The sequence below is a fragment of the Chiroxiphia lanceolata genome, chromosome 3, assembly GCF_009829145.1.
Source record: "Chiroxiphia lanceolata isolate bChiLan1 chromosome 3, bChiLan1.pri, whole genome shotgun sequence".
Taxonomy (NCBI): Eukaryota; Metazoa; Chordata; class Aves; order Passeriformes; family Pipridae; genus Chiroxiphia; species Chiroxiphia lanceolata.
This window is the reverse complement of record NC_045639.1, coordinates 22,629,001-22,651,937: the sequence shown is the minus strand read 5'-3', so window position 1 is coordinate 22,651,937 and position 22,937 is coordinate 22,629,001. Positions and strand designations below refer to the sequence as shown.

The 22,937-nt window shown below is 38.2% G+C and overlaps 1 long non-coding RNA gene across 1 annotated transcript in view; it reads right to left on the bottom strand.

Annotated features, from left to right (window-relative positions):
- The window catches only part of LOC116784805, a 54,785-nt gene extending 33,382 nt beyond the window's left edge, over positions 1–21,403 (bottom strand). Inside the window, exon 1 of the long non-coding RNA XR_004356249.1 lies at positions 21,260–21,403. This is a non-coding gene — a long non-coding RNA (uncharacterized LOC116784805). The remainder of the gene's footprint in view (positions 1–21,259) is intronic.
- Between the last annotated feature and the right edge of the window lie 1,534 nt (positions 21,404–22,937).

The following is a 22,937-nucleotide window of genomic DNA, read 5'->3' as shown; positions in this document are numbered from 1 at the left end:
ATCTAGCTCAAAGGTTTTAGTGAGAAGTTCAGAAGAAAAGATTGATTTTGGGTTTACTCATTCTGCTCTCTAACCCTAAGATTGTTCAGTCTCTCATAGGATTATCTCTGAGGGAAATACTTGAATACCTACCTTCCTGTGTGTGTCCTATACTTGCTTTCTGGAATTAATATAGCTGGTATAATTTTTTTAAAAAGACTCACTACGTTACATGAGCAACTTATCTTGCCCTGAAGGAGAAATGATGGTCCAACTTCTTTCCTTTTCTCCTCAGATGGGTTAATACGACATAGGTGGGTACTTGACCCCCTGCTTTTCATGGACAAGTGAGTCATGCCATGGATTAAGAACACACACACATTAATGTACATCTGATCTTTAAACCCCAAGGTCAAATCAAACTCTTTTTTTTTTCTTTCAAATATTATTAACTCTGAGAATATGAGACTTTTTGCCTTCTAACTTACGTTTGAGTTTTAATTCTACTTTTAATATAAGAATTCCTTTAGTTCAGTTGTCTTGAGTTTCATTTTTATAAAAAAAGTTTTCTTAACATATTCCCTCAGAATTTAAGCTCTTCTTTCTTCATAAGGTTTAGATGACATTATAAAATGAATACTGTTTCTTTAAAGCTGACACAGTAAGAATGAGCAGGCTATCTTAGATAGCAGGCCATTTCATTTCTCATAAGCATGCTATCATTAGCTACCTTTAGGAGAATGAATGATATTGATTGGTTCAAATCAAACTTGTGACCTAGTGGCAGTATTAGATGTTTTTTACAAAGCATCATCTCCTCATTAATCTTTCATTAGACAGCATGATCCGAGAAGCCAGCAGCAGTCACACCACGCTTACTCTCTCGAGTGATGCCACCACAGAGCACTCCCTTATTGGATCACAGCAATTACTGGCCTTACAACGCAGATTCTGAAAGCCTTATCGAATTTCCTCCTGGAGATGGCAAGCTTACAAAGAGTCATGTGCTGTTTCTTGGGTGAGGACATCACCAAATTACAACAAAATGCAGTAAACTCAAGTCATTTGCAATCAATCATGTGACTCTCGTTTTTGAGATGATACATCTTCATTTACAGCATATGAAGTATTTTACAGAAAGCCCAAATACTTAAAATTAAGGTGCCTTAAAAAGTTCCAGTCAAAGAACAGGTAACTACTAAATCACATTTCTGCCTGGGAAAAACAAAGCAGAATCTCTAGTATCTGGATTGCTGGCATCTCAGTGCTGTGATTTAAAGGAACTGGGAAACAACTGCAGGCAAACAGCAGACAGTATGAGAAAGAAGCATCTGTTCCCAAGGACATAAACACTGCTGGAACAGAGCCCAAGAGGGGGAGATTGGTTCTGATTTTCAGCTCAACAGCACATCATAACAAGGCCTGGGGTGGGCGGGGGTGGCAGGGAATTGGAAATTGTGCAACTCTAACAATACATGATTATTCACATGCAAACATTAAAAAGGTTAAAATTTTAGTGCCTCTGAGTGAAGAAGAGCCCTTAAATACTGCAACTGACCTATACTTCCAGGGATCCTATACCTCCTCAGGTTTACAAGTGTAAGGATTGTATCACCAAGCTATTTTTTGCAGCCATATAAAAGTAGCATCACAATCTGAACACAAGACATCCCATTAACCTCTGCAACCACTAAAATAAAAAGGCCTAGCAAAGGGCAAAATAACTCTCTATTAGAAGATAACTTAAAGATGCATACTGCAGAAATGTTCTTACTCATGCAGTTAAATTATCCTGGATAAATCACAAAGTTTTGGTCAGGGATATGGAAAAGTCACATGCACAGTGCACAAAGACATAATGCAACCATGTCACTATTGGCTCAGGCAAGGTGGAGAACACCTTCTAGTACCACAGATGTTACACCTTCTAGAAACATCATCCATGGCCTCTCCCTCAGCAAGCCCAAGAGTTATCCACCATGACTGTGGAAGGACAGACAGCCTATCTAGAGTATCAAAATTAAGACTGACTTAATTTTTAAGACATTTCCAAGACAGGTAGATTTAGGTAAAATACAGGACAGATAGGTGTGGCTAATGCTGTAAGTTGTGGGTTCATCTCATTAAGGGCAGCATAAAATGTCAGTGTGATACTTAATACACAAACTACAGTGGTTCAGAGTTTTTGCTCTTAAAAGTTAATTTGAACTTTTGGAAACTGAAATGCCTTCTTTTTTATTATGCTGTTGGCTTGGGCACTTAGTTATCTCCCCTTGTGTTCAATGAGAGCAGGGAACAGCTATCATTGTTATATAAAGTCCCTCCACCCAAGCACACATATTTAGAGAAGCAAGATGATACTACTCTAATTCATATGACATATGCCATAATATCTTGCATGATAAAAATCAGTCCCTTGTCTCTTATGCCTGGACTGTGATAACAGTAAACACTGACAACATGAACTGACACAGCTGTAAGAGGCAGATTCACTGTATAGACCTGGACCTGGTATTCATCACAAAAACCACCCTTCAGGTTTCACACTAACCTCAGAATACTTTGCCATGTCATGGTTCCTAAGTGAGGAACACGAACCTTGGAAAGATTTAAACTGTAAGGGGCTGTTTTAGCTCACACACTCCTGCCAAATTTTGAGTAAGATACTAGTATTCTGAAAATAAGATGCAAGCTCTGCTGAAAAATTTCTCAAATGCAAACATCCCATTCTGATGCAAAAACTGTGACTGCTAAGAGAGGAGGAAAATATACGAGCACTTTAAAGAGAAAATCAAATAGAACAAGATATGTTTATATATCTTTAGTTGAACATAACGTATTCATTTTAAAAAAACCTGAAATTTAATTATATCCAATAGAAAACAAGGCATCTTTCATAGTCCTCCAGTGCATTTACATTACAGATTTAAACATTTTAGCAACAACAGTTGATTACAACAGATACACTCCAAATTCTAAGAACAAAACAGTTGTCAACCCTCAGGCAAGACTGTAAACCGACAGATAGAGACTTCTTGGATGACAGCCCTATGTCTTGACAAAATGCAGTAATAACAACATTAATAAGCCTAAAATCCTAATTAATATTCAAACACATGAGTATGAAAAATTTTAACCAGTGCAACTATATTAGAAATTAGCCAGAGCTTACTTCAGCTGTAACTGAAAGGTAAGCATCCACAGGGCAAATGGTAAAAGCTGTGTTACACAACTGTTTTGGTTAGGGAATATATTCCAACTGAAACTACAGAAATAATTCAGGCAGCTATATAAACATAATTTAAGGATATACAGGTTAACAACCTTGAAAAGAATCTTTACTGAACCACAAATGGCTTCTTTCAAAGACACCTCTGTATCACAGCTTTCCACTGCACCTTCCTTGAAGAGTGATTTTCAAATACCAAATTTTTAATACCAATTCCTAAAACACAGAAAGTGTCGGTGAATGTTTCTTGTCCAAGTTTTTATTGAAGCTAATCAACCCTAACTCACAAAATGTGATAAAAATCAGAGCACAGTAATCAAAACTGCGTGAGTCGTATCACTTAATCATATGCACCATGAACCTATTTTAAGCATGAGGCTGATGCACTGTTATTTGTTCTTTTTAACTCCTCAAAACACACCCATTAGGGAATCACTGTACTGTTAACTTATTGTAACTTTTCCATGAATAATCTGTATATTACTACCATTCTGTGAAATGTTGAAACAGGAAGGAACTATATAATGTTCTGACTTTTAAACCCCATATAATTAATAAGTCATCCTTAAGAAGCAGAAGATGTGTGAAGGACCAAGAAAGGCATAATTTCATTTTCCAACTTACCAAGCCTCACAATTCCTTGCTAAAATTGCTGGAGACTGACAAACTCTAGGTGTCATCATGATCATGGTCATACAAGCTTATTATAATCAAGCCAGGGGCAGCTTACATTTTTCAACAACGCTATTAATTTAACCTAAAAAGTCAGAAGTGGATTAATTCCAGCAATAAAGCACAATGTGACTTATGAAACATGTCTGACATAACTGACTTAAAAGTAAATCAGTCCACATAAAGCCATTTGTGCTAGCAGAAAGGACTGGAACAGCAGGATGCTGCTTCACAAGGACAAAGCCCTGCAATTTTTTGACTACACTTCAAGTAGCTAGATGGATTTCTTAGTACTTTCCTAATCCAAACAGTTTGTCTAATGACAGTAGTTCTTTCCACAGTAGAGTGGCAAAATGAAACCCTGCATAGGGAGAAATGCGTAAGTTGTCTCCAAGTGTCTCCCTGCAAGATGTTACAAGACATCATATGTGGAATATCTTTCAGTCTGGGACACGTGAAGCAGTGAATGTTGATCTTCAGACCCAGAAGCTTCCTGTGCAAGGAGGCCTTGAAAATAAAGATATAATAGCTGCATTTTTGTAAATGAAATAAATGTGTCTCCATACTTCCCTCAGGCTCTTGCTTGCTTGGCTGGAAAACAGAATTTAAATGAAGTAGCTCATCTGCTTCTCCACAAGATGACAAGAATTCTTTTTATTGTAAGAAAACATTTTACATTTGAAAAATCATGTTTTCTGACAACAGAAAGAAATCATACCAGAATCCTCATTTCACCAATCCTAATTCCATCCATTTCAACAACTATTACTTTGCTTGCCTTTCGTTATTCCTTACCCCTAAATCACAAGTCCCTACTGTTCTGTTTTATATGAGGCCTTCTGACTTTCTTTGCTTGACCACCTAGAAATGTTCCAGGAGGCTAAGACACATGAAATAAAATCAAATAAACTGAACAGAAACTAGATTTTTCATATATAAACACAATCAGTTGAAAATATCAAAATTATACTGAGGGTATTCCTTGAAATTTTGGAATAAATGGTATGGCTTCATTAAAAATTAAGACACTGTAGTCAGAAATGTTAATGTCTTGAGTGTTAGACCGCATTTTGCTCAGTCAGTATCACTCATATCATTCTGTTGAATTAATAAATACAGCTGAATACATTTTCTGAATTTTGTCAGAGGCCTGGTAGCAAGTTCATTGCAAAACGGAAATCTTTTGGAAAGCCTATGTAATGGTATCCTTCCTGATATATACTCAGGGCTGAAAAACAAAAAGTGTGATAAAAAAGCCACTGGATGTGGGCTTAAAGAAAGTCCTGAATCTATGCTTATATAAGGTGACAGATCCTCGCACAAAGGAGACTGCAATTTGTTTCTCATTTGATAGACTGAATTTAATCTCACAACTGTAATACGAAACCTCAACAAGTATTCTAATAAAAGTCATGTATTCGATTCTATGCAGAATTCTTATTTACAAATTTTGATCCTGCCTTCTTCATACATTTCAGAGAACAACCCCTGTTCTCAGTTTTTTTCAGAAAATTCCAAACTCTTGAAGGCTGAAATCAGATATAAAACAGAGAGGGAAAATTAACTTGTCTGAGAGAATGACCATTAACTCACAGTTCTCAGATTAATACAGAAACTGGGTTCCTAGAATTACCCAGCCTGGCCACTAGCTTTCTAAATCTTATATAGGTGATGCAATACTCTTAAGTGTTGTTAAGGATTAAATTGTTAAGCACTGACATAGCAGAGCATTTAAGCAAATAAGCCTGATGAAGTAAGCAACTAAATATGAGACGTGACTTCCATGAAGAAAGTCAGACTATGAGAAGCTTAGCAAAGGTTTCTACAGCTAACTTTCAAACATATAGGATTATAGGAGGAGGAGTAACCCAGATAAGGCAGAAATATATTTAAACAATTATTAAATTAGGTAAAGCAGGTTATAAAAACCTATTTATTACACTGACCTATGAAAACCTGAAAACATTCCTGTCAAGAGCAGTGGCAACTTTAAATGCTATCAACACAGCAAGGCTTGATTTAAAATACCCACATTTGTGCTGAAGTCAGAGTAACTGAGGATAACGAGACCTGATCAATCCACAGACAGAACATTTTTCCATAGACAACTCAGAGTTGAAAAGAGGAAATCTCTCACCAGTACTAAAGGATGATAAACCAGATGTTTGTAGTGCAGACACCAACATTCATCTGGAATCTAGACTGTTTAGTTTAGAACACATGGCATATAAGAATGATTGGTAGTGAAAGGAAATACTGTGAACAAGTTTACATATATCTCATTCCAAAAGCAGACTTTCTGCTTCATGAAACAAACCTAACTTCAAGTTTAATGCCAAAATCCAATCAAAATAATTCACAACCCTGCCTCTGAATAATTACATTTATGCTAGTCTTGCCACAAAAGCATGTAATTTCATTAACTGTACTATTTCAACATCAGAAATACGTAGTCTGCATGTTTGTATATGTTAGTTAACACACATTTTCCAGACATCCACATCAGTAATAACAGTAATATCTTTTAAAGAGATTTGCAAGCATGGATGAGCCTTGCTTAACAAAAGATGAAACTAAATATATTCTGTGGGGGTTTGGGATTTTACCAAGAGCTTCTGGCACAGCATAACTCCGTTCTATGCTGCCATTCCAGATCACAGATTTGAGAAAAACAAAACATGTTCTCATTTAAGCCTGTGGTATACCATTCCTAACATGGAATTTCTCTGTAAGCAAAATTCTCTTAGGTAGAGCATTATTTACTAATCAAGTGTTTGGTAATGCAATAAGCAATTCCAATATCTCCTATACAGTCATCAGTGCACTTTCCAAGGACTGTAGAATGTATATTCTTCAGAGATTAGGAATTACCTACACAGTGAGTAATCCAAAATCCCAATACTTGTTTTCTTTCCAAACAGCCTTACTGGAACACAAGACTGAAAACTAAATATTTATTGTAAATGACTGTTGTTTTTGTAATACGTTCTGCAATTCTAATAATCAATCATTTGTAAAAAAGGTTCCATTTGCATGTGAGGCAACATCCGCTACAAGGAAATAAATTAATTATCTGTTGTAAGTTTTTAATAACTTCCTTGGATTATTTTTCTTCATGATAGAACTTTCTTGATTAGAAATTCATACAGAAAATACTAAACTTGATAAATTAATTTAATTTACAACTGATAATATTAAATCCATCGGAATAGCAGTAAGTTATAGATAAAACCAGCAGTTTTATGTGTATTCATACATATGCATTAAATAAATTACTTGTTACCAAACTGTATGATTGGTGCTCTCTGGAACACCAGCCTGGTAAAGAATGTATATGAACACAGTGGTTTGTATAGCAAGGTATATTAATACAAAGGTTAATTGAAACATAGCGATTGGAATCTGGAATTTGTATCCAACCTATCTTAAAAACAGACACTGTAGCTACCATACAGAACAGAGTATCTGATCCTATTCTAATAACTGCACTCCCTGTGATATCCCCCTCATATGGAGAAGTACATCCATATGCTCATTAAAACAATGCTTGTTACATTTTATGCATTAAAAACCCCAAATAACTTGTTATGCAAAATACAGTGAGTATGACATTACCTGGTGAAAAACCTGGCAGATGAGATAAAGTTTTAGATCAGCATAGGCACAGATGATGCATTAGACTGGATGGTTAACCTGAACAGTTCTGTACGTATTTTGAGATATATCTGATTAAGTAACTATGCTTCACAATTATGAATAATGTATATGGCATTGCATTAAGAAAAAATATTTTAATTCTGAACTGGTGTCATCAAATAGAACAGAACTGCCTGATTTCATGTGAAAAATTAACATTATCAGGTAAAAGAGATGGCCATTTCAACAGTTACTGAAAGTGGAAATACAGAACTGTATCAAGCCCTTCCATGAACATTCCTGCTGACCTAGGAAGAAGAGTTATCTATGCAGGATTAATATTTAAATGTAATGTCTGCTCAGCATTCAGAGCAATGAAAGAACAGGCAATGCACATCCAGTACAGGAAACAAACAAGGATCCAGAAATCCTATTTTTTCCAGGGCATAGTTATATTCTGCTTATGCCAACAGAATCCCCCAGTGCATGCAGCCAAGAAGCAAACTCAGATTCATGAAGGTGGCCATGGATACAGATGTGCAGCTATGAAGGAAAGAGAGAAAGATCACTTTTACATGGGAAACTAATGGAAATTCAGCATACTGGTGGCTCCCACAAAACATTCTCATAAAGCCAAACTACCACACGCATTAAACCATTGTTTTGGTGGTTGTTCACGTTGGGTCTTAAGTTGGCTATTCACTAAACACATTGTACCTCAGTCAAGTGATTTTTGAGTATGTAGTTTTATTTAACATAAAATGCTTTTTGAGCCATTGGTAAATACATTTAGATTAAACGATAGACTAGAAAAGTTCAGGTCACTTAGTATTCCAGCAAGTAATTTTTTGCTACTATAAACTGCAGTGTTAGAATTCTTACCTGTTGAGAATAAGTGTATTTAAGTATCTTTATGAATTTAAGTTGAACACTAAAGATTAATTCAATATGGCCATTTCAGTTTTACATTCTATACTATGTCACTTCCCTACAACAGAAAATCTACAGATCTATACATGGCTAAATCTGGGTACGTGTAAAAATAGTGCTGTAATTAGAATGTCCAGAATTACCCAAGATGTATGCATCATAAGGTCCTTTTTGAAGTTACTTTAAAACCTCTTGTGTACATCAGCACTTAGAATTTGAAAAGTGTGAAGTTCAACCGACACACTTTTTTTCATGTAAGATGTGTTCATACCAGCATATCATTTTTTTTCCATGAGAAAAAACTTTTGTTCTCCTTTAGTCTGAGTGACTTTTATCTTATACCAACAGAAATAATAAAATCAAAGAGAAAGAGAAGGTTCTCCAAGAGTTGTTCTCATAAAGGAAAAAATTATGTTAACTTACAGTAATTATAAATACAGTCATAACACTGGCTGCAATATAATCTAGACATGCCTATTCTAGCTTTGGAATAATTTTCTGGGATATTTGCAGAGATGTAGGTGGGGCAGCACAATGCTCAGAGATGGTCTAACAAAATGGTCTATTTTTGGCAGTTGGAAGCTCAATGGAATTGAAAGCTTTACAACAGCAATACAATTTGAATCCTTACACAAGATTAGCAAATCAAATATATATCTATGCTTCTTTGTAGTCTTTGATTCAGAGTACATGCTTGGATGATCAGTGCCCTCCCTTCCCTAGGTTTTGCCTTTATGTTTACAGGAATTAATACTTTCATTCTTCAAAAGGTCCATACAGGGATGAGACTGGAATGTCAAATCAATCATTACTATTTGATCCAAGAGACAATCTCCCGCAGATTCCTTTGAAATTTGATATTAGATTGAGTTTTGCTATAATCTTGGTTCAAGTTGCAAGTTAAATATTGATCTCAATTTAAGTCCTATTTATACATTAAAAAACCCAACAACCCAGCTTGATATGGCACTGGAAGATTAAAGGACAGGTAAAGGTCAATTTACACAACTCACATCACCACTTCCTAGTGTGGTTACTTGCTTACAATGCTTATATGCTATTAGCATTTCACAATTGTTCACAATTACTCTCATGTCTCCAGAATAAACAATCCACAAACAACTCAGACAGTAGCAAAATCCACTGTAATAAAAGAACCCAGGAAGCATGCACCCAAGTTCACCCTGCCACACAGAAGTGAGTGCATTTCTTGAACGGACGCATTATCTCAGGCATCACTTTATTTATACTGTGGTACCTGTTTAGGCTAACGTGAGGACATGAGTTACACAGCAGAAAAAAACCCCAACAACAACGACAGGAGTCAAGTTCACAGTGGTTGTTCCTGCCGTGTGGTTTCTCTCAACACCTACAGATTGTCCACATCAACTCAGATTCATTGCTGTTCTACGCCAGCAGTGGTGGAACCATGTAAGGGAGGTGGCTTGCGCCTTCCTCAGTGAGGGTCAGGGTCATGAACAACCATCAGCACAACTTAGGGCAGTTCTCCAAATTCCACAATTTGTGCTCCTGATGCATTCCTTATAAATTATTACAAGAGAGCTGGATACACAAAAGCACTCTGACTGCTCCCTCCTCTCAAATGACTTCCATGCTCAGACTGTGTACAGGGGCCAGAAATGCAGAGGCAGGATGCTAGAGAGACTGCAAGGAGAAGAGACAGAGCAACAGTGTACAGAGAAGGAAGAAAAGACCTTTCTGCTCTCTTACTCCATGTGCAGATATCAGGGGATAAGGCAGACCAAAAAAAGGCTCCTAAATGTAGAATCAGTACAAGATCATGCTGACATGCTAGTAAGAAAGAAATAAGATCTGTCTGTTACAGTTATTACCTATTCCTTTTTTTTCCTCAGGTAGGAGGCAAGATTTTATGCAAGAAAAATACCAATACCCAAGAAGATTAAAGAAATTCCATCAGAAAACTTTCCTTCTAAAATCTTATACTTTGAGTAGAGACAATATTCTAAGATGTGCTTTGTTATCTAATGGCCTCTTAATAAAGAATTAGAGCAACCTTTCTGCATAGAATGAAAGACACTCTACAGTCTACTTCAATACATTTATTTTCCTAGGCTTGAAGACAACAACAACATTAACCAGAGAGACAATAAGCATTGCTACTACAGAAAAAGTAGCCCATCCTCTCTAAGAGATGCACATTTATATTTAAAAAGCTATTCAATGGTTCCTTTATACTTAGTTTTATCTGTATATAATTCTCAAATACAGCAATAATTTCCATTGTGAAGAACATTATAGGGCCAGGGATGACTACTATGCACACATGTAGAAGGGAAAACTGCTTACTAACCTTTTCATATCTTGTTTTTCGAGTAGATACATCTCTTCTGCTCTCGGTTGAGGCATCTACTGAGCATTAGCGATAGATTTTTCTTGGCACCAAGTGGAATGAGTACTTTTTGGTGCTTTTGATCAGAGTAGATACCACTCTGACCTGTTATCCATTTCATCATGTGAAAATACTGATGGATATACATGGTGAAATGGAAAAAAAGGCAGAAGACACCTCACAGAGCGGGAAATTCTAAAAAAGAAGACTGATACTCTGATCATGCTTATAATTCTTCTTTATATGACTTTCAAAAGGTACTTCATCGCTCCTGAGAATCACAGTCTATTTAGAAGGTACGAACATCATGCAAGTCTGCATCAACCCTCAAAGTGACAGTGCTTTGCAACGATACAAAAACATGTGACTTCCCTACTATATTGTGGATGCTATTCATAAATTTTAAGGTGATTTAGGTAATGTAATAGTAAGGTAATATAAAAACTTATGACAAGCTGACACTTTATCTCCTCAGTAAGACAATACTATCCAGCAAATATTTGTTAGAAAGTTTTTGTCTTTGTCCAAAGTTTTATGACATCTATATACAAGAAGCGACAAACATTTTGCCCCTAAACTAAGAAATAACACTGTAGCATGTGTACTTCCCCCAAACTTCACAGCTAAGAAAGGAACTCTACTAGTTACTGCTTTTTCTTTCCTGCAGTTCACTATTTCTAATAAGTTTTGAAAGTATTCTTTGAACAGGCAGTGTTTCTTTGCTGCAGTGCTGTAGGGCACTTCTTGATAATCAGGAGGAAGTGGGAGAAACCAAATGAGTATTACTTTCAGCAAAAGCTGAGTCATAGCACAAATCGCTATGCAACACTCTGCCCTTTGTGCCCTTCTGCTTACAGGCTGCAGTAACCTTCAGCTGTCTACAAGTTGAAAGTCATGTTCAAAAACCAAACAATGAAATCAGCAACTTTTGTAACATATCACATGAATCTGTGCCCATGACTTTGGGAAAGTTTCAAGTTTAGAAAATGTTGTTCCTACTGAGCCCAATTATGTGACAAGAACTTTTGTTTACATGGCTTATTTGTAATACTGTGCAGGACTGGGGGTTTCAGTCTGAAGATAAGACTGAGGTAGTTCTGAAAACTAACAGTGACAATGGCCACTGATGGTCTTCCATTATGTGTGGGCACACACTTGGAATTGCAGAGAATTAATCAAACACACGCTTATTATGTCATACAGTGATCAACTAATCAAAGTCAACGGAGAGACTTGTGCTGCTTTCAGTAGCGCCTGGATCAAACAAGCCACGACGCAAAAACAACCCAGCCCCAAGACAACTGACATTGAACCCTTGGGTATCTGCTAAATAAGGATGACTGAAGTTCCCAAACTGACATATTGTCTGAGAATAGTCAGACTTCTGAGCACTCACAAATAGAGTTAAATGCCAGTAAATCTGGCACCTGTTTCAGCTTCATGTTGTTTAGACTTTATATACCCAGACTTTGCAAACAACGCTAGAAGCCATTGTCACTGTTGGAGACCTGTTAGTGTATCTGCTAATACCTATGGCCTATTCACCCAACAAGCTGATGTTATTTAAAATGCTCTTGCCTTTCTGCAAGGCATTAACATCACTAAGTAGAGGAAAAAAAAATATGATCAAACCTAAACAAGACTGCTACACAAACACACCTTTTGTGCTGATGAACTGTATACTGACAAAGCTACACAAGCACAAAAATGCCAAATACATTTTTATACTACATTGTACATATCTATAGTTAAAGTGTACAGGGTCAACTTGTTATTACATTTTTATGGCCAGCTCATATTCTTACCTAATTTATCTAAATAGAACAAGGTAAGCATATTGTATAACATGTTTAGAAAAGGACAGAGGAAAGAACCAGAACTTCCCAGTTTCATATATGTTAAAGTTTGTACTATGCAATATGAGCTTGTATATTGTCTCAGCCATAGTTCCAGTATGAACTCAACTAATCACAACAGCACTATGCCTCAAAGACTCAAATTGGGCACACTGTCATGACACATGGCTACCATGAGCTTATTCAGAATTTTGGTGTCTCTCCATGTGCACGATGAGATGGAATAGACATGCACAGTGTATTTCAGAAAAGGACTCATTTGATCTCTGTAAAGTTCTGATTCCAGTGTGCACTCACCTGTACACAGTCAAATATTATGTACAACTCATACCCTGTATTATCAGAACATCAGTTATAAGAAAATGAACTAATACTAAACATCCTAAAATGGAAGCTCTCAGAAAGGGGATACAAGCAGGAAGGACATACTGTCCTATTTGAAAGTTATGCAATACTTCACTAACACAACTGCCAGAGTAACTTGGAAAACCTCAGGTCACCTCCAGTGTCAGATGTTATAAGGATTTTTGGTAAACCATTAAGCTTTTGAGAAAAGGTATCTGAAGATATCCGAAAAAGGACACTAGTGGCTTTCAGCATGTTCTCTGTATATTGCACCACGTAACGAAAATTAAAGGAGACCTTGAGGAAAGGGCAGAAAGTATTTCTTCTCTCTGACTTCTCTCTTTTAATTTACTACTTTCCACCATAAATTTATAATTCAATTCTGGGAGAGATGCTCTTTTATGAACCGAAGAACTGAGCAAAACCAGGCAAAGACCATGAGAGTCATCTTCCCAACCATATTAACAGCTGTGACTGAATGAATCAAGAGTTAACATTACAACACATTAAAGGGACAGTTTACAGTAATTAGTTGTGCAAATCGTAGCTCTTATTGTTAATATGAGTACCATCATCATAAAAGATTTGTTACAAATGCTAGAGACCACAATAAACCATAAACTGTCAAGCCCATCTTTGTGAAACATCAAGTGGGGGGAAAAAAAAGGAAAACCAACTCCAACTAATATCCCTTGCTCCTGTTACTAGAAATACTATAAATCAACAGCTACGGAATTAAAACATTCCAATACCATAGTCTATGGGTGCAGCTAACTCACTCCTGTAGGGAAGGGATTATGTCCCACCTCTGCCTTGGCCCTGTGAAGCACATTCATGAGTGGAAAAGAGACTGTAAGACTGGGGGCATACATTATCTTCACTGTCACACTTGGAGGGTTTACAGGAAGCAAATAAACAGGACATTGAAAGTTTTATAACATGAAGATATCTCTGAATCAATGCAACTAGGTGTGGAACACACAATACTAACATGGTTTTCAGTCCTACATTCTCTGTTAGACATCAGCTACTCGTTGACAGCCTCTTGTGTGCTCAGTGAAATCAAGATTTAACCTAGTCTTTAACATGATTGCTGAAAATTATCTTAAAAGAATGCTTATTTGTTTTACAGAAACATGATTTATTTTCTTTTATACAGATGGTAATTCTGTTTTTTATCTAGATTTTCATTGCTGCACTCAATATTGTACAAGATTGCTATTTGCAACTGGACAAGAATCTGCAAAGTGACACTTAGAATATATATTTCCTCCACACAAAATCAGGAATACTGATAAGAAAAATGTGTCACCTTGTTGTATGGTTCAAATATACTATAAAAATGTACCCAAGAAACATCTGGTTTGTATTCACACCAGTTTGGTTTAAATACATTTGTCAACAGATAATCCTCATATTCCAAGTTGAGTGAAAACAGGCCTTTTCAACAAACTCAGCCTCACGCTAACTCATTCTGAAATAAGTGATAATTTCTACTTTATTTGGTGCATAATATCATCCACTAGTGCTAAAATGCTCAAAGAACTTCAAAATCTTACCTTTAATAATCAATTCTTACCTCATCCTGTTATTACTGATCTCAGTGACACAGGAACATATTCTAAGGGATCATTAAGTAAACAAACATATGCCTTTTTAGATTTGAAATTATATTTTTCAGAGAACAAGCATGAAAATTAATCATAATAACCTTTATTACAGATACACTCCTATTTTCAACAGCTCTGAAAACTGTTTCTTTTTAGTGCAAAATAACTTAGCTTTTAAGCAGAACAGCAATCATGAAAAAAACAAAACACTACAGCAGTTGTCAAGTAGCAAAAGAATAAAACCTGTCTTTCTTCATCTGCATTCTCAAGCCCTTACAAAGATTGCACTAGAGATGGCATAACTACCCAGAAGGCAGGCAGGATACTACACAGTAATCACAGTTATTAAAAGCAATCTGAATCAGAGAAGTTAAAACAAAATCAGACTTATTTTTAAGTACTCTGTTTCATGTAGCACAAAAGTTAAAAAAAAAAAAAAAATAAATTTCCAGATTACAAAGGGCTTTTAGGACATATGCTATCATGACAAATTATTGTAATTCATGTTTCTAAAATGCTAATAAACCAACGATAGATTAGATGAAAATTAAATAAGTTTTTAGTAGAGTTTTGAATAACATTCAAGTATTATGCAACTCAATCCCTAAAAACCGTTTCACTGTATATAACACAGATCAAATTTAAAAGCTTAAAAAGCCAAATTACAATTAGGCATGTGATAACACTGAAATGTCTTTTGAGAAGTAAGTTAGTGATGTTGCTGGGATGATCAAGAAATCAAGCTTTTGTAGGAAACCTCTCAGTTCCAGAAATATGCAAAATCACACAAAAGCTAATTAGAAAGCCTTAGAGCACCCCGCTTACAGCAACATAAACGTAAGAAGTTATCCAAGTTCAAACACAAATCCAAGACCAGAAATATACATTTTTACATACCTGGTACTAGCAAGAAGAGCAGTAGACTACAAACAAAATCAGCGCATTGAAGTGATCTTAAAAATAGCCAGTCAAATGTAACCAAACAAATTTTAAAATGATCTTCACTTTTAGCATTGTGTAGGTTGTGGTTTTTAGTAGCTAAACCTGTGGCTTTTGGTCACTCATGAATCTATATGAAGAAAGGAAAACAAGAAGGACCAGTGTCTTCCACCCAAGAACCTACACACCCAGTCCGCCATCACTTCAGTTTGTGAGAACTGTCACTGAACTCAACAGGGACAGGATCATGTCCCAGTTGGAAAGCAACTTTATCTGATTTACATTACTTTTAAATGTGGGGCAGAAAGAAGATACCATCTCAGAATCACTCAATTAAAAAAAAATTGAGATTTAAACATGTAGAAAAATCAACTAAATTAAAGATTAAATTCTAACAAAGCAACAATCCTTTCCTCCAGTGTAAACTGCATGATGTTCACTTCTGATAACGTTTAAATCTATTGCTTTGACACATGTTCGTGCATTGGTTTTGCTTCTGCTGTGCATTCAACTGAATGAGAAACAGATTTAGGACCTCTGCTAAGCTGTGTTCACTAGATAAATGTTCTGCAGTACACAGTGCCCTGTTGTTTATGGAAGTTTCAAAATGGTAGTCATGATCTATTGAGTCCATTTTCAACCTCTCACATTTTCTAAGGCATTATGAAGCAAAGACAAATTCCAAAGAATGTATGAACCTAAACAGTTATAAAAACAGGAGCCCTTGGGGAAAACAACGAGGTTTTAACTTGTTTTAAACTTCTTTACACAACTGTTCCTGCTTTGCGAAATATATTTCCCACTGTGATTTACAGTAAACTACAGCCGTTTCTTTGTGAACTTAATAAAGTTATCCACATTTTTTTAATAACAGCTGAACACCAGAGTTCCAGACCACTAAATATTCAGTCCTAGATAAAGGCAAGTATCACTCTGGAGCAAACAAAAAAAAAGACCCAGTGGATACAGAGGAAGTGACAAGAAGTTTTTAAAGAAACAAACAGAACAGAAAAAAATTTTCAAGGAGCCTGAGCTGCACCAAGAAGATTTATGTGAAACATTTTGATTTTACAGTCTTGGAAACTTTGATTTGGGGGTGGGGAGCGAGGCGAGTGAGGACAGGAAAGAATGGAGAATGCAGCAATAGGGCTTAATCTATTTCTGAATCTTGTGAATCACATTTTATGTAAAATTTCAAGTTGCACTGTTGGTAAACAGTGGTGGCAACAACAAAAAGTTTGTAAATTCTGTCATTTATTCTGTCATGATAAATGCTACCAGGTAACAATCCTGCACTGACCTCGTGCATGGACTGGGTCAATTGACAAAATGTCAACTGGAAATTAAGAGACTTATTAAGAAGTTTATTGTTAAATAAAAAGCTATGATAGCCTTACTATATGAATTAAACTTCAATTAATTCACAGTAAACCATCAAAAAATTTGTTAGAGCTGAATGCTTTTAACTCTTACAGGGATTTGTGAATAGGAATAAAAAGGGCAACTTTGTGGATAAGTTATTCAAATTTTCAATCATGTAACAAATGTCACAAATGGAATAAATAGATTTGTGAGACTATTAGACTACAGCAGAATCTATGAATAGCTATATTGTTTCAGCTCCTACAGACGCTGTAGAAAGTAGTAAAAGGTAAAAAAAATGGGTAAAGCCTTTAATGTGCAATATCTATTTATCTTAGGTACTGGCATGATAAACAGTCTTAAGGTTATGCTCACCACATTGCTCTGATACACAAAACATACTATCTGTCTTTGTCAGAAAGCATTAAACAACTTACCTAAAACACCCTGTGGTAGACTGCACATATCCTAAGTTTCTTGCTCACATCTTAAATACACTTTTCTACAGGAAAAAAGGAATCATCATGATCACTGATAATTCTGCTGTTATCATCCAAGGAATAAGATAAGGTGACTCCTTCATTTCGCAAAAAGCCATGAATTCTTTACTTTGGCATTGCTAGAAAAACAGGAGGCTCCATGAAGAAAACTACAGGATACTGACTTAGTGCCTAAGCCTGATCAAGAACTGTACACACTGAGGGATTTGTAAACTTTTTTTAAAACATTAATGTTCTCATAAACCTTCATCATCCCAACTATGCCCACTTCTACAAAAACTTTCATCATGTCCCTTCTTGAATCCCAGCTTCCCTCATTAGATTCACAACCACAGTGTAATAAATTGTAATAAATAGCTTTAAGGGTAACTGCCATTCTCCACCTTGCATAACATAACGATCTAATGAGAAAATGATATTTCAAATACATTTCAAATGCATCATGTTTTCTCCACAACGAAAAAGCCAGACTGCAAGAACTGACTTGACGTTCAGCCCTGGTTCATACCAAAAGGAAATCCTCATGATTGTGAAGGAAAGTAGCATGTTCAAGTCACAGAAGAAACTCCTCTTTACCTTTTTGGAGAGCTCCCACAAATCAGAAGTGTAACATTGCCAAATCTCCTCTATAGCCACAGGAAAGGTGCAATTATAATTTAGCAACAAAACTGCAACTCCTCCAGGCAGAACTAAATCACAAACATCATACTGAGAAACAGAAATCACCCCTCCTTTCTCTCTGCCCTCAGGCTTATAATTAAAGGAAACTCTTTATTTCTATTCCTTGAAAACAAAGAGCCCCGTTGAGTCAGGGAACACATACATCCAACTTCCATCAGAAACTCCTTCTAGTCTGCTCTGAAAATGGTTTCCAGAGATAGAAGGCAATAGAAAATATATGGTGCTTTTTTTTAATCAGATCAATAGATCTAACTTGTTAAATGTACATGGACCTTCATAAGTCTCATAAGAATTAAAACACCTTGATAAAAGGGAACTTAAAGAACAGCTGTTGATTATTACCTGTGTGAAAGCAAAGAGCTGACAGGAAGAATAATGACAAAATTAGGTGTCAAATTTATGTTTCTGTTGAAACCACAGTTTTTAAGTGTTCACCTCAGTTAAAAAGTTAAGCTCTGGGCTTATGTTTTGGAGGTACTCTATTGGTTTAATTGGAGTGCTTTGTGAAAATATTCTCCAGCTGCTGACAGGCCCATTCCAATGCCTGGTAGCATTTTGGGTTCATCCCATCCACGAGGACATTCAGTATATTGAAAAAAATGTATCACATTATGGGATGGAAATGAGTAGAATCCATAGCTCTGCTGTAGAGGGCATTTATTATGCAAGACTCATACATAGTCTGATACTGCTCAGTACTCATAAACTTCCAGGAAGATTGTTTCTGACAGGGCACCACCTGAAAGCCATGAAGGGTAAATGGAAAATTCCAGGAAAGCTTCACTTCAAGTCACAGGCCTCTTTTTTCCAGGATGAGAGGATTATTTAACTATTTTGCAGGGAAGTTCTAGTATAGGATACATCACCTGCAAAGACGTGCACTCAGTACAGATTTTTTCTTCAAGTTACAGTAAGCTTTGCAATGATATTCTGGTAGCTCATACAAAAGCCTGTTTCCTTGTCAGCATACAGTCATCCAGGTGACTAAATGATGACGTAAGCCTTGCAAATGCCCCCTTCAGAAGAGATGCAGTGTTATCTCCAGAACTGACAATGTATCCTGGGGCTGCTGTGTTGCACTTCCAGCAATTATATTGGTCCAAACACCATTTTGTTTAACAGGTATATTCATAGTAGCATGTAATGAGAAAGAGTTTAACGGAAAAGTAGCAGCTATTACATTTCCAAAAGCTAATGAAGTAATCCAGGTTTTTGACAGAGAACAGCTTTATCATCCTGGTTTTAGGAACAGAAAAAATTTGTTGATACAGGCTTCTGGAATTTCATTTTTTTTAAAGCATTTGAAGGAGAAAGGCTTGCATTCCTTGTAAGCTTGCACACTTCTCTTTTCTATTCCTGCATGACTCAGTCTAATAGGAGACACAGCCACCCTTTACTAATCACACCCCCCTCCCTTGGAATGCTCTGGGACAGCGCTATTTAGTTCAAGTTTGCACTGTACCACACCACCATCACTACACTGCACAACAAAGCCCTTTAAATGGGATAGACAACCTCTGCAAACATAGGCTGCTTTATCACAAAGAAAGACTGAAAAAGAAGGATTGCCAAAATTTCGCTGCCTTTTCTAGTGTGTTGCCACACAAAAAGGGCTGAATCTCTACTTCCTTCAATTTTCCAGTCAAGACTTTGGCTAAGCCTATCCAAAACCATTGGGAAATAATCTCAAATTAACTACTTGGTTAAACTGTGGAATGAAAATATTCGCATTTGAGATTTAATTCAGGTTAGTACAGATTAGTTCAGATTAGTTTAGTCTAGGTTTGGTCTAACAATTTTACCTTTCACATAAAATGAAAGCTTAAGAGCAAGCGCATGCTGATGCAGGCACAGCCACATGGGGACAGAAGCTGGTATGCTCATTTTGCCGTCAAGAAATTTCAAGCTACTTCACAGGTGTTTTATAAGGACCTTTATTTGGTGTTTACCGCGTAACTCTTAGTGAATTTTTCTATGTCTTTTAACTGCTCACAGCGACTAGTGTAGTAGAAGCTACTTGCTGATGATGTAGTTCCTTGTTTCACATGGCCCACAACATTTTCCTTGTACTCAAACAAGCTGAGAAAATGGCAAATCAAGCTAAAGATCTATTCAAGCTGCCGGGACAGTCTACAGAAAGCAACAGACATACAGTCACCAACTTTTATGCACAATTTCACACACACACAAAAAGCCACATGGAGAAGGGATCAAAAGGACCCAGCAGCTTTATATTGAAACACATAGAGTTACAGTAACAAGTGTGTAAGCCTCATCTACCAAATACTGTCTGCATATGTGGCCCAATACCCTTTCAGAGTATCTGATTCTTAGCAAAAAGCCACAAGAGACAAGGCCAGTCCTTCACAGAGAGAGTACATGACCACAAAGGCTACAGAACATCCTCAGGCTGTTCTTGACAGAGACGGCCTTGGCAACTGGAATAGAAATGAAACAGCATCCTTTTAAGATTCTAGATATAAGCTACTGCTGTCATTGCTGTAGTTAAGAGAAGGATCGTAATATCAATGGCATCCTTGACATGACACTTATGTAATAATTGTGGGGAATGTCACATTCCAGTGGGCGTAGAAACTATCCCCCCGGGTAACACATTGCTTTTCTCTACTGGGAGAGCACACAGTATGGAGCGAGAGCACCAGGCTTTGCTGTTTGCTCTTGCTCTCAGTGTGACACAGAGTTATCCTTTCACACAGCACCCCACAAAGGGGGGATAAGCATCGCCGCCGGCTCCACTGCTGACGCCAAATACAGGGGAATCCAGGTGTCGCACAAAGAACCCTCCTCTCTGTTTCGTGAGCCATAAATCCACCCGAAGCTGCTGCTCCTTCCATGACTCAGAGGCAGGACTGTCGGCAGGAACCAGCGCCGCGGCCGCGGCTCCCCGCTCCGGAGGGCGGTCAGGGCTAGACCGGGACCAGGTTCCCCATTCCCGCGCTCCTTACAGGGGGATGCGGGGACCGAGCCCCGCGCACGTGACGTGACGCGGCACCCGCATGACGTCACCTGCCCCCCGGGACCGCCCGTAAATGGCCCCGCGGGGCCGCGCAGGCGCGCGCCCGCCGTGACGTCACGCCCGCCGGGGCCGCGGCCCCGCCCGCCGGTCACAGCGCTCCCCGCGCCCTCACCTTCTATTTTTAATTCTTTCTTTGTCTCCGAGCGCCCGCCCCTTTCGCCGCGGGATGACGGGGCGGCGGGATGACGCCACCTGCTTCCCGGAACGGTGACGCGGCCGCTGGAATGCGCGCGGGGCTGCGCTGCCTTAAAGGGGCAGCGCGGGGCGGCCCCGCCCGGGGGGGCGGCACTGACGGACGGGCGCAGCTGGGGCGGCGGGGGGGGGGGGGGGGGGGGGCCCGGGGCCGGGACCTGCCCCGCACAGACCCGCACAGTCCCCGCACAGACCCCGCACAGCCCCGCAGCGCCGTCCTGAATGAAGGGGCTGGCGGGGACGGTGACCCGTCGGTGAGAGCTCCCAGTTTCCCAGGGTGCAGGTCTGACCCCAAGTCTGGGATCTTCCCGCCCCGGCTCTCCCGGGCGGTTCAGCCCCGATCGGCCTCGGCTGATGCTGCCGCCCGGGTGGTGTGTTGAGCTCTTTTCTTCATCGCCGCTCACGGTTCTGTGGCTCCGGTTCCCCAGAGCTGTTCCCCGGGGCCTGGGAACTCGGGAGTGTCACGGACACGGGGGAAGGGAAATGCCAGGTCCTGCCCCAGGGCAGCAGCATCGCATGGACAGAGTCTGTCCGCCTCTGTAGGGCTGACCACAAACGCACATCGTTAATAAAACGATGCTAATTCACAAAGTAATAAGTCCTTGATGTATTTGCTATATACTTCTATGTGAAACACAGGAGCAGCAAGTACTACAGTAAAGATTTTCCACCGATACATCAGGCATGAAAATGTTTGACATAAAAAACTACAATTTTAACTCAGCTAAGAGCTGAGAGTTTCGAACTGCAGATGTTGGCCATAGTAGGTTATCTCTGGGTCGGGGATGTGCTCTGAAATAAAGCCCCTCACTCAGTATAAGGTCGAGATGATGCTGTGGCATCATATTTAGATCATGGCTCGTAGGGAAATCTGGAGTGTACTTAGTCACCTATGGCATGACCTTATATTTCCACTCAATTTAGTAACAACAGTTGGTTTCTTATGGGACATGTGAGATTTAATTTATTAACAGTTTCTAGGGTAAGTGGAGAGAAGTCAGAAAAGGCATGAGATGAGAAGACAACAGATGAAAGGGAAATGCTCAGAGAGATGGAGCTCCCAGGGAAATGTAAGTCTTGTCTTCTTCTCAAATAGAACATTAAGGTAAAGGCAGTTGCTTATCCACAGAGATTTTTATTACATTGCCCTGAGTGATTTTTTTTTCCTGACTTAAATTATGTGGTTATAATTTTCATTTCAGCTTTTGCCTTTTGCTTAGGTTTGAGCCTTTTTCTTAAATAGCACATTGGAATCTGTCAGAATACTAAAACTCTTGTGTCCAGAGAATGAAGTTTCAGCCATCTCAAAAAAAACCAAAAAAGCCTCTGTTTACATTGAGATGGTATATCCTATTCATCAGGCTGGCACATGGGAATATTGATATATGTTTGGGCATGTAAAATCCTGGTAGGCAAATACCAGAGTAACTTGCCTCTGTGTTTCTGAGAAGAAGTGCTGCAGCTTAGCCCTGAGATGGTCAGTGTATCACAGATGTATGTCCCTGTGTCTTTTAACTCTGGAATGAATTCTGCTCTTGCCATCCCTTCGTCTGCTTTCAGTTAGGACAAGTTATGTTACAAGAACTTTTAGCTTGTTG